Source organism: Perissodus microlepis, chromosome 4 (assembly GCF_051167445.1).
Source record: "Perissodus microlepis isolate ML-2025 ecotype Zambia chromosome 4, ASM5116744v1, whole genome shotgun sequence".
In the NCBI taxonomy this organism is placed as follows: domain Eukaryota; kingdom Metazoa; phylum Chordata; class Actinopteri; order Cichliformes; family Cichlidae; genus Perissodus; species Perissodus microlepis.
The window spans coordinates 4,689,984-4,702,435 of record NC_140464.1 but is presented as its reverse complement, the minus strand read 5'-3'; positions in this window follow the sequence as shown (position 1 = coordinate 4,702,435).

The following is a 12,452-nucleotide window of genomic DNA, read 5'->3' as shown; positions in this document are numbered from 1 at the left end:
CCTGAATGAAGGTTTTAAAACAAAGCTCCGCAACCATACTAACTAATATCTTTGCTTTAATTAAAACATTTTCAAATCCTACCCTTTTTTTTTCCTGGCAAACAAAATAAACCAGAAGAAGACAGTGTACCATGTGAAGGCAAAGGATGTCGGGGAAAAGGTAAAGTGAAAACTATCTATGCTACAGCTGGCCATATTATATACTGCAAAAACATAAGTATAAGCTGCACAGTTAATTGTGCAAATAAGAATAAGAATGAACAATAATAAGTTTAAAAAAATCAGCATAATCATTGAATGAGGAAAGACATTTTTTCTCTGTTTTGCTAGATCAGCCTTGATCAGTCAACATACAGACAATATTGTTTTGTCTTATAGAAAGGAGCTACAGACGGCCTTATGCCGCTACATCACAGACACCCTGACCTACATCCACACGGTGACAGGATTTTGTGAGGGGTTCTCTAAATGGCTGCTGTGGACGGAGACTGAGTTAGACACCTTGATGGATATCAAAGATGGCATTGACGCACTAGACCTGAAAATCACACATATTTACAATTCAGAGGAAAAATGCAAGACCTTCTTCAAATTCATGAAGAACAAAGTAAGTGCAGATAGCAGGCGGGAAAAGCTGGAGAAGGAGCTGACTGAAGTGTTGGAGTACCGATCAACGAGTGTGTGGAATAGAAACAAGTAAGGTAGAGATGGCTGTGGGAGTAAGCAGGATTGCATCTAAAGTTTGGACTGTTGGAAAGGGCACTTTTGATTTAGTTACTGATGCTACCTCTGCTGCTAAAAGTGCTGGTAAAGTTTTGGCTCAGGAAGGAAAAGCATTACGTAATGCAAGCAGGCTGGCCTCAGATATCACAGATATTGGTGAGGCAGCTCTGAAAGGATCTCTTGCTCTCTCAAAGACATCAAGGGCTGGGTTCATTGCTCTCAATGCTCTCTTCCTTGGCATGGATATTTTCTTCATCTACAGAGACAGCACCAGTCTGGCAAAAGGCTGTGAGGCAAAAGTTTCCCAGGTCATCCGAGCCAGAGCTGCACTTTGGAGCTCAGAGATCGACTCATGGCAGAAGATTTGTGACTCTCTGAAGGAAGGTCTTCGAAAATCAGAGAAAAACAAAGGCATCCTGGAAAGTCCATTTTATTCTGAGACAACAAGATAAATCTCCATAGAAACAGAAAGTATAATCTCTGAGTAAACAGATAATACTGCAATATATATACTGTAAGGGTTTTCTTTCTTTTCTTTTCTTTTCAAAAGCTGGAACCAGTTTTTAAAGCTCAATGTCCAATAAGTCCTTGTAATGCAATGTTTTTTTAGTATGGTATTTCTTTCTTCTTTTTCTTTATTTTTTTCTTCTTGTTAAAGTGAATACCTGTTACTACAAGCCTATCACTTCCAACAAGATAATGATTGGCATATGTTGCATTTAATCTTTATAAACCCAGTGTGTGATCACTCAGACTGGGTTTGTATGTTGTAATGTATTTTAGTTTGTTATCTCCAAAAGTTGATTCTGTTCATCTGGACGTAGCGTTTTGGAGATTTACTTTCCTGGATGATTGAGAATGCATCAAGACGTTTAGTTTGTTATGTTTGTATTGCATATCTGTACACTATCTGTACACTATCACTTCAATAATGTATTTTGTTATCTTTTTTTTAAAACTCGATTAGCAAAAACAAATTTTTTACAGTTCTTTCCAATTGTGTATACATTAAAATGGAACTATATAAGCAATTACAAAATGTAAAGCTCATTTTAAATCACAGTTTTGTAAATCTCTGAACACAAATGTTCATCATTTTGCACACTTGGTTCACTTCGAGGTGAACTGGCCTTCAAATCAACACTTTTGATGGTAATACTGTTCAAAAGTCTCGAGTGGCCTTTCATTTCTTTATATTTTGTTTTCAAGGTGTCAGACATTCTTGCAATTTGTTAAGTGGTCTTGAACGATTGTTTTCCAGCTTTTAAGACCTCTGAAGTATCCATCCATCCATCCATCTTCATCCGCTTTATCCGGGGCCGGGTCGCGGGGGCAGCAGCCTAAGCAGAGAAGCCCAGACCTCCCTCTCTCCAGCCACCTCCTCCAGCTTATCCGGGGGAACACCAAGGCGTTTCCAGGCCAGCCGAGAGATATAACCTCTGCAGCGTGTCCTGGGTCAACCCCGGAGCCTCCTCCCGGTGGGACATGCCCGGAACACCTCACCCAGGAGGCGCCCAGGAGGCATCCTTGTCAGATGCCCGAACCACCTCAGCTGGCTCCTTTCGATGTGGAGGAGCAGCGGCTCTACTCTGAGCCCCTCCTGGATGGCCGAACTTCTCACCCTATCTCTAAGGGAGAGGCCAGCCACCCTTCGGAGGAAGCTCATTTCCGCCGCTTGTATCCGCGATCTCGTTCTTTCGGTCACTACCCACAGCTCGTGGCCATAGGTGAGGGTAGGGACGTAGATCGACCAGTAAATTGAGAGCTTCGCTTTTACACCCAGCTCCCTCTTCACCATGACGGACCAGTGCAGCGTCCGCATCACTGCAGCCGCATCACTAAAGCCGCATCACTAAAGCCGCATCACCAATCCGTGCAGCAGCTTCGGCAATGGAGACGCTGAACATGGTCCATTCGGACTCAATGTCCCCAGTCTCCCTCGGAATGCTGTTGAAGCTCTGCCGGAGGTGTGCGTTGAAGATCTCGCGGACTGGGGCCTCTGCTAGACCTTCTCCAACTCACCACCAGGTGGTGATCAGTTGACAGCTCAGCCCCTCTCTTTACCCGAGTGTCCAGAACATATGGTCACAGGTCTGGTGATACGATTACAAAATCGATCATCGACCTGCGGCATAGAGCGTCCTGGTGCCACGTGCACTTATGGACACTCTTATGTTCGAACAAGGTGTTTGTTATGGCCAAACTGTGATTTGCACAGAAGTCCAATAACAAAACACTGCTCGGGTTCAGATCAGGGAGGCCATTCCTCCCAATCACGCCCCTCCAGGTCTCACTGTCATTACCCACGTGAGAATTGAAGTCTCCCAGCAGGACAAAAGAGCACCTTCAAAACACCCCCCATGGACTCTAAGAAGGCTTGGTACTCTGAACTGCCACTCGGCACATAAGCGCAGATGACAGTCAGGACCCATTCCCCGACCCTAAGGCGCAGGGAACAAACCCTCTCATCCACCGGGAAAAACCCCAACGTACTGGCAGCAAGCCGAGGGGATATTAGAATATCCACCCCAGCCCGCCGCCTCTCACCAGGGGCAACTCCAGACTGAGACAGAGTCCAGCCCCTCTCCAGGAGACTGGTTCCAGAGCCCAAGCCATGCGTAGAGGTGAGCCCAACTATATCTAGCTGGTACCTCTCAACCTCACGCACTAACTCAGGCTCCTTCCCCACCAGAGAGGTGACATTCCATGTCCCTATTGCCAGTCTTGGCAGCCGGGGATCAGTCTGCCAGGGCTTCCGCTGCTGGCCACCGCCCGGCACACAATGCACCCAACCCCTATGGCGCCTCCTGCGGGTGGTGGGCCTGCGGGAGGATGGGCCCATGTCCCCTCTTCGGGCTGTGCCCGGCCGGGCCCCATGGACTAAGGCCCAGCCACCAGCCCTCGGGCACCCTTCCCGGGCCTGGCTCCAGGGCGGGGCCCCGGTAACCCTATCCCGGGCAGGGTAAACTGTTCCCTCGATGTTTTCTTCATAAGGGTCTTCTGAATCGCTCTTTGTCTGGTCCCTCACCCAGGACCAATTTGCCATGGGAGACCCTACCAGGGGGCAAAAGCCCCCAGACAACATAGCCCCTGGGATCCCTGGGACACACAAACCCCTCCACCACGATAAGGTAGCGATTCACCCCACTGCTGATGACCTCTGAAGTATTCAAGCATAAAACAGGTGTCTGAATCTAAAGATGAACCAGTTTTATGTCTAAATGTTTGAATGTAAATGCAGCTTTTCATATACACAAAGCTCCCAAACATGTTTCTAGCTGGAGACCTAATTCAGAAAAAAAGCTTGTTGCAGCCGTGGCTCAGATGGCAGAGCTGGTTATCCAGTAAAAACAAGATTTCAGGTTCAGTACCCCTGTACATGTAGTTTTCTTTCTGCACATGTACAGGAGTCGACAAACTGGTGAAACGTATCTCTTCGCTTAAATGACAGCAATGAACTCATGGAATGAGCAAAACACTTGAACCCCACTGCTGATGACTGTTTTCTTAGTGGGAAGTGGTTTCAGTGTCAGATGCCAGCTCTAAAGTTAAACAGAAAAAAATAAAGATAAAAAGTTACATACTAAATGACACACACACACTCATTTTCATAGCTTAGCGAGGACATCTCATTGACATAATGCTTTGCCTAGCCCCTTACCCTAACTCTAACCATCAAAAATAAATGCCTAATCATAACCCTCAGCCTAAAACTAACCATAACCTAATTGTAACCCTGACACTAAAAGTGCATTTTGAGCCTCAAAAATGCCTTCAAACAAATTTTTGATTCAAAGGAGACCAACTATTATTACATGGCAATTACAATACATGAATTTTAAAAGTAGACCTATACTTACCCTAAATTCCTAATTCAGAAAACTAACCATTAATAAAAGAAAGCTTCTCTTGTTGCAGCTGTGGCTCATATGGTCGACCCAGTGAGCACTAAAAACATGGTTTCGGGTTCAGTGCTGCACATGTACCACAGTTGGCAAACTGGTTTAATTTTTTGATAAACAGAAACATTCATGGCATGACAGGAAGGTAAAGGCAAAAACAAAACAGGCAGGTACAAATTATTTCTCTTTTTATCTTATCTTGTGCGTTTATCCTTGTGTGTTATCAAGACAGTCATTGAGGTATGTATTTAAGTACTGTTTGCGTACATTGGTAGGTGTTTCTACATCTGTTGACAGATTTCGTTCACTGTGCAAGAAAAAGTTTGAAGGTATGCAGTTTATGTAAGAGCTGAAAGGTCAGCATGCCACTCTAGATATCTTCACATTAGTAGAGACTGATAATAGATACATTTCTTTCAGGTTAAAAGGCGTGGTGCTGGAAAGTATAGATAAAGCAATTTACTGATGGTACTTGCTGATGGCATCAGATTTTACCATTAGACGAAAAATGTTTACATGAGAGAACTAAAACCTGTAATGTACTGAAGGTGGTCTGACATGTTGTTGGCTCTCTTGGTGTGGGTATTCTATTACTTCCTGTTCCCGTTTCACCACAATGCACTCTGACGGTTTGTGTAGCTTACTAAGTGTAGCCCTTTTAACTACAAACCTTTAGACTATGAAATAAGTCATTATCTAATCTTCAAATGATTTATCCAAAACTGCTGAATCACCTGCAAGTAGTAATCACCTGCTAGTTTAGCCTAGCTTTTAGTCTGGCCTCAAAAGCTACAAACAGCCTATATTTATTAGAATATTGTTATTTCTAAGAGAGGCTGAGGATTAGCTAAACATCTGACATACTGAGCAGGAAAATGCAGGAGGAAAGGGTTAAGAAGCCATGCTGCAAGTGACTCTCCGTGAGACTAGAGCTGCTGGGGGGTTCTTCCTGTTAAAAGCGAGTTTTCTCTTTCCTCTGATGTCAAGTGCTCGCTTATAGGAGGTTGTCTGATTTTTGAGGTTTTCTCTCTATTACTTACCTTATAGTGTACTTACTCACTACATTTCAACAAAATATCTGTTCTTTCTACTCCTTATACTGCTGCTCCTTCTCACTCTTTGGGGACACCTGAAGCATTTAAGATCAGGAACCTTATTTGCTCTGATCACAGTTGGTTTAACAACACTGTTGCTGCTGTTGGCTGAAGGCCTCTTATCCACAGAACAATATGGGATAATGTCACTGATTCAGCATTTGGATATTTACAGATTCAAATACATGCTTATGTATGTGAGCTTTTACGTGCAACAGCTTCACATTGTGGTCAGCGGTGGAATTACATCCATGCTGAAAATAACTAACACTGATTATCAGTGGGAAGAATTAAATTAGTCTTTGTGAAACAGAAATGTGGTTTGTAGTTAAAGGAGTAGTTATGCACTTTAAAAGAACCTGATTAAACATTAAACAGGATAACATCTGGATGGCATCTGATCAAATCTGGATCTGGCTCAATTCATAAGTGAAAACTGACACAAGCTGACAACACAAACGTGTTTCCAAAAATGACATTGAGCAACAAACCGAGACAACCAACTGTATTAGAGGCAAAAAGCAAAACACGTTTTTAAAAAAGAAAAAAAAAGTTGTCCAAAGTGAGGAGCACAGTGTTGTGGTGTCTAACACTGTTTCCTCACAGCACTACAATTCTGGGTACTAATCCGCCATCTGTCCTGAGTGGAGATTATATCTTGTCCCCATAGGTGTGCAAATGGTTGTCTGTGTTAGTCCTAGGACAAAAGGCCACCTGAACAGGGTGCCTCTCGTCGTGTGGCAGCTGGGATATATTTTTTTTATTGCTGGTGAAGAACTGAAAACTCAGAATTTACATTTAGACTAGGATTTTGTTGAACTTGCTTCCTGCACCAGTCCCCTGATTCCAGTGTGAGACTGGCAGTGTTTCATCTTCAGAGCGGTGAAGACTCACAGGTCTGCAGCTCTGAGAGGCTGAAGCTGTAGGCTGTTTCCTCCTGTGAGCAGCAGAGGGCAGTACAGACTGATGTGACTAAAAACATTCACGGCTTTGTTTTTTAAGTCACCATTCAACCATAGAGACTTTTTATATCCATTTAACATTAGACCGAGAATACTGGTGTGTGACCAGTAAAAGGTGTAAAATGTTTGTGTTTGTCCCTCTGGAGTCATTAATTTTTTAAATCAACTCTGGTATTTCATAACTTTAACCAGTGCATCAGTTTGAATGGTTTTTACTCCTGATTTAAATTTGAAATTTGAATCCTAATTTGAAGCCATTTTTAACCTGACAGAATATAGTTTGAATGCAGGACATGGGATAATTGTGATAAAAAAAGAATTAAGACATACATTGGGGGAACTTTAAAGTCAATGCTATATTTCAGAGACCAATCACTGAATATTATCTTTAGAACTTTTTCTTAATATGGAGACAACAGATTTAGGAAATCATATGGTTCCATATTACAGACACCACTGGTGTGAACACTCTCATAGATGCATCTGAGCAATTGGAGGTTCAGTAGTAATAATTTTATGCACTAACTTTGGTATATGCATCATTTCCTTCTATTGTTAAGTTACCTCCTGCATCATATCACTTTTACAAAAAACACAAAAGTTTTACAGACATGCAACAATATTTTATTGAGATCAACAACTGGTCCTACACAGTGTAATTTTCCCAGAATATATGGAAAAGATGCAGAATTGAATTTAAATGACTAAACTACTTGCTTATGAAGCATTACATGGCCTGAGATGTTTACTACATACAAACCCAACAGGTTTCTAAGGTCTGCAATATCTGGTCACATTGTAGTGCACAGTTAAGGAACTAAGCAGAGCGAAGAAAGTCAACATCAACGCAAAACACAACTCAACAAATGCTAATGTAGAAGAACACTTTGTTCATTCATATAAAATCAACCAAAGTGTCAGGGTGTGGGGAAGTCTGGGTGGTTTACCCATTCTCTTTTTTTTAAGTGGAATTATGGGCAATTTTTTTTCATTTTTCTATTTAAATATTTCACAGTAAATAAGTACATTTAATAAATTACATGTATCACCTGGCTCAAAATGTTTACATTTAAAAGTGGCCGTCTATTGCCAGGACCCCTCAACTTTGGATTGACCTGCCTGAGGAGATCAGGCTCGCCAAATCTATGACTTCCTTCAAGTCTCTTTTAAAACACATTTTTAAAAATGATTATTGATTGAAAAATGATTAGTTGTTGTGGTTTTATCTGTATTGCTGTTTTTTTTTTTTTTACTTTATAATATTAAGAGCTTTGAGGAGTTCATCATGTAAAAACATCTGTTTTTGTTGGGTCATGTGACTCAGAGGAAGCAGAGGAATTCTTGGCAGCTGTTTGTCATCGGGGCTGATTGTGGCCCAGTTTAGATAAGGCACCGACGTTGTCACCTTTTCACGCTGCATGGTAAGTAAGCTCCTTGGCTGATGGACTCAAGCCTTTCCGCTCACTCAACCAAGCATACACCTCATCACTGGTTTACTGATCTTTTTCTGTAAATGTTAAACTCACACTACTTACTTGAATGAGAGAACAGTAAACAATCCATGCACATTTTCCTCATCTTGTGGGGCAGGTGCAGAGCCACCAACACATCTTATGTGACTATCATATTGTGAAAATCCAAAAGGTAATGGTAAAATCAAAACCAGCAGGTAGAAAATGTTTATTGATATAATTATTGACTTGTTGTTACTGTAACCTGCACTAAATATTTGACATGTGCTGCCAAGAGTACCTTGCAGAGCAGCCACACTTTGAAAATGTGACAGGAGTGGGCATGGTTTATGTTAAGGTTATATTTGGTTTGGTGTGTTAGGTGAAAAGAAAGAAAGAAAGAAATCTTCCTAAACTTATCTGAGGGGTTTTACAAATCAAAGGTCCTCAGTCAGTACAACATCATAATAAATTAGAATGTAATGACCATTTCTATTGCTAAAAACAGAAGCAGACTGTGTTTCAGGCAAGGACAACAAACAGGATGTTGGGAAAAAGATAAAGAGTATTTATTCCATTTGCAATTGTCCAGTCTGAATACAGCAAAGACTGAAGTATAGGCATCATAATAAATGTGTTTATGGTTTTCCTGTTTTTTTGTTTTACATAGACAGCAATAGGGTTTTTTGTTTTACTGTCATACAAATGCCTCGCCTATTACAAAGGCAAAGAAAATGTATAATAATAAATGAGAGAACTATACAGAATTATACTTTTCAAAATCATATACATTGAAATATCTATTCATTAATGTGTATATAATAATCATCATAATTTAACTTTAACTGGACTTTAAAAGTTGCTCTATTTAAAATAAAATTATAGAACACAAAGAACAATATTTACATCCAAATATATTGGAGTAGAAATAGCAAGATGCTTAAATACACAGATATACTTACATTTAAATTTGTAAAAGTACACAGACATGTTAACCCCTTCATGCATAGTGGTCACTACAGTGGACAGCTATTCAAAGGCTGTTTTCTTGTATTTGTGTCAGTGTTGATGGTATAATTGCACATAAACCAGTACATTGGACACTGATGTGCCACTCCACATTTCTTATTGTTTTATTGATCTTTTCATGCCTAAAGATGAATAAAAAATACTTAACAAAAAGATCCTGATAGAGGTTGTCATAATTCATACATGACAGGGTTAAGTTAAAAAGAAACTTCAACAATCCATTATTGGTCCTAAATATGCAGTCATACATTGGCATATGGTATTTTAAGAGTAACCATAGCTGAGAGGAAATCCCAAGAACCCAGTATCAGAGCAGACAAAAACAAAAATCAGATCAAATTTTAAATAACTTTTATCATATGTAAAAAAAACAAAAACAGAAAACCCAAAACAAAACAAAGAATGACAGGAGCAGAGTACATTATTTCAGTTTGCTTACATTTATTCTTGTTTGTGTCCCTAACAGAGACTAACAGACCTTCACCTACTAACTCGTAGTGTGTTCTCTTACAGAAAGGAGCTACTGGATGCCTTAAGCTCTTACACTACAGACACCATCATCTATATCCACACAGTGAGAGGACTCTCTGAGTGGTTCTCTAAATGGAAGCTTGTGAGAGAGGAAGAAATGATCAGTATGACAGAGACCAAAGACCGAGTTAACTCACTTGACCTGAACATCAGTCATGTTCAAAATTCACATGAAAAATGTAAGATGCTTATAAAATATCTCCAGAGCAAAGTGGCTCCAGACCTAGATGTGGATTTGTCTTAAGATGACATATAATGTATATTTAATAGCATGTAGTTGATGAGATCAGGTAAGTTTAACCACTTATAAATTTTAATGCTGTGAAGGGACACACTTGTAGGATATTTTTTTTAATGTAGTAAATAAACAAAATACATACATGGACAGGGATTAGTCAAACAGTGTTGTGTACTCTTTAGTTGTCTTACTACAGAGGTCTGCATATTGAAATAACACTCTGGATACAGATTTGTGCATCAAAACCAGATAAAGAGACAGAAAGATATGATACACAATTATTTTGAGACTTTAACACCCAACCATCTGTGGTTACCCACCCATGGCCCCCATTCCTGTAGGAAACTTTAATAAGGCTGACCAGTATGCACGACAGTGGAGTAGGTGCAGTACATGGATGACAAGAATGTCTTCTCCCCGAAATTCCTGGCTTATGTGATGAGTCATAAGAACACCCCAGGACTCCAAAGGTGCAGTGAAGAGGATTAGTGTGCAAACAAAAACAAGCAGACTGGAACATAAACAAGCCGTGCCTGTTACAAGAAGCCAAGTAACTTTTTAAAAGTATTGCTAAAATATTTCTCCTGCAAATTTTGCACAATGGTAGTAATTTAGTATTAATAGTAGTAATTAGTAGTATTAGTATTAATTTCTAGAACTCTGTAAGACTCGGTGGATAGAGCCAAAGCTTTAGTGCCACACTCACACTTTCAACCCATCCATGCACTCCAAAAAGGCACTGAACATTCTTCTCCTAAAAATACTAATAAATAAACACTAATAATACAAATTATTACAGCCACATAAGGAGCAATATTAGACTCTTAGTTTTGTTCGAGTGTTAAGTACAGTCTACAGTAAATGCCATCCTGCAAACATGTATATGTTTATATGTAGTGGTGCAACGGATCAAAAATCTCACAGTTCGGATCGGAGCACGGTTTTAAGTCACGGATCGGATCAATTTTCGGATCAGCAAAAAAAGAAACAAAGACAAAATTTTAACATTTACTTATTCACTTATTGAAATATTTTTTTGCCTGTTAAAAACACTCTACTCAAGGCTCATTCCACGCAATTATTAAAATGGTACAACATAGGGCAATATAGGGCTATGTATCTACACATGGGCCAGCACAAGGCCAGTTGCAGACACACTGGTGGTCCTGTGCTGGCCCATGTGTGGATAACCTCTGGCAAACCTGATCTGGACCGCCAAAGGGCCGTCATTCATTGCGGTATGTGGGCCACGTGTAAGTTGTGTGCAGCCACGGGCCAGTTGCAGACACACTGCTGGCCCTGTGCTGGCCCAGATGTCAGCCTAATGTGTACCTTAATAAAGCCAACTAATAACAACATGTGCCGGAACATAGTAGTGCAAAAGTAACATGACGAAACTCTGTTCGCAGTAAATGGACTGATTCTTATATAGCACTTTTCTACTCTCTGGGATTATGCAAAGTACTCTATACAACATGCCACATTCACCCAATCACACACTTTCTCTAGACTGAGTGCTTCCTAACTACATTCATAAGCTGTGTCCCAATTCAGCAACCGCACACTTCGTAGCACGCACACTTCGTAGCACGCACACTTCGTAGCACGCACACTTCGTAGCACGCACACTTCGCCGACTACGTGGGGCGGGTACTTAGTACGGAAGTGAGAGGCTTGTGAAATGGGACGGTCTAGCCTTCTTCGTGCTGCTCAGTTTGCCTAGCAACCATGACACTAACCGCGAGAAACGTTTCATTCAGCATTGTTTGAGAGAAATAAAGGAGAAAAATGTTTTTTTGTTCGTTTATTTTCTTTATGAGATCACTTTGATTAGTTGAGTATCTGAGGGACTGTAAAAACATGATTGTTGGGCTTCATTTCTGCACTGAACAGTCATCTTACGATTAGTTAGTAAATAACAATTGGCTTATGTTGTTCATGAGACTAAAGTCATCTCACTTTGGTAATGTAAATATAATATGGCAAATATTATAATTATTATTAGATTATTATGATATATTACAGCAGTGAGCTTGAACTCATTGTCAAATACTGAGCTTCAGTAAAGATTCAGGTTGCAGTTATTTAAATTTCCTATCACCTTAAATCTTCACTCAAAGACAAGTATCTTTGACAGTGTATATACCCATATGGAAAAGATATATATAAATCTTATAAAATTTGTATCTGTCTTGTGTGAAACTTGTATGAAAAGCATACAAGAGTGAAAACACATAAAAGATCCCTTGAAAAATTATATAATGAAACTTGTATGTTTTGGATACTTACTAAAACAATATATGAAAGTAATGAGAAAGTGGCCACTTTCATGAGTAAATCAAGGTGTCCTGCATATGTGATATATTTTTTTCCTAAATGAAGTCATTCTTTTTTGAACAAGACTCAAAACAGAGCCTATTAATCTTTCACTCATTTCTACACCCACCCCCACCCCCCCAAAAAAAAAAAAAAAATCCCACATGCATACTAGGGCTAAGCCCCGGGTGTTTCAAATGTCTGGC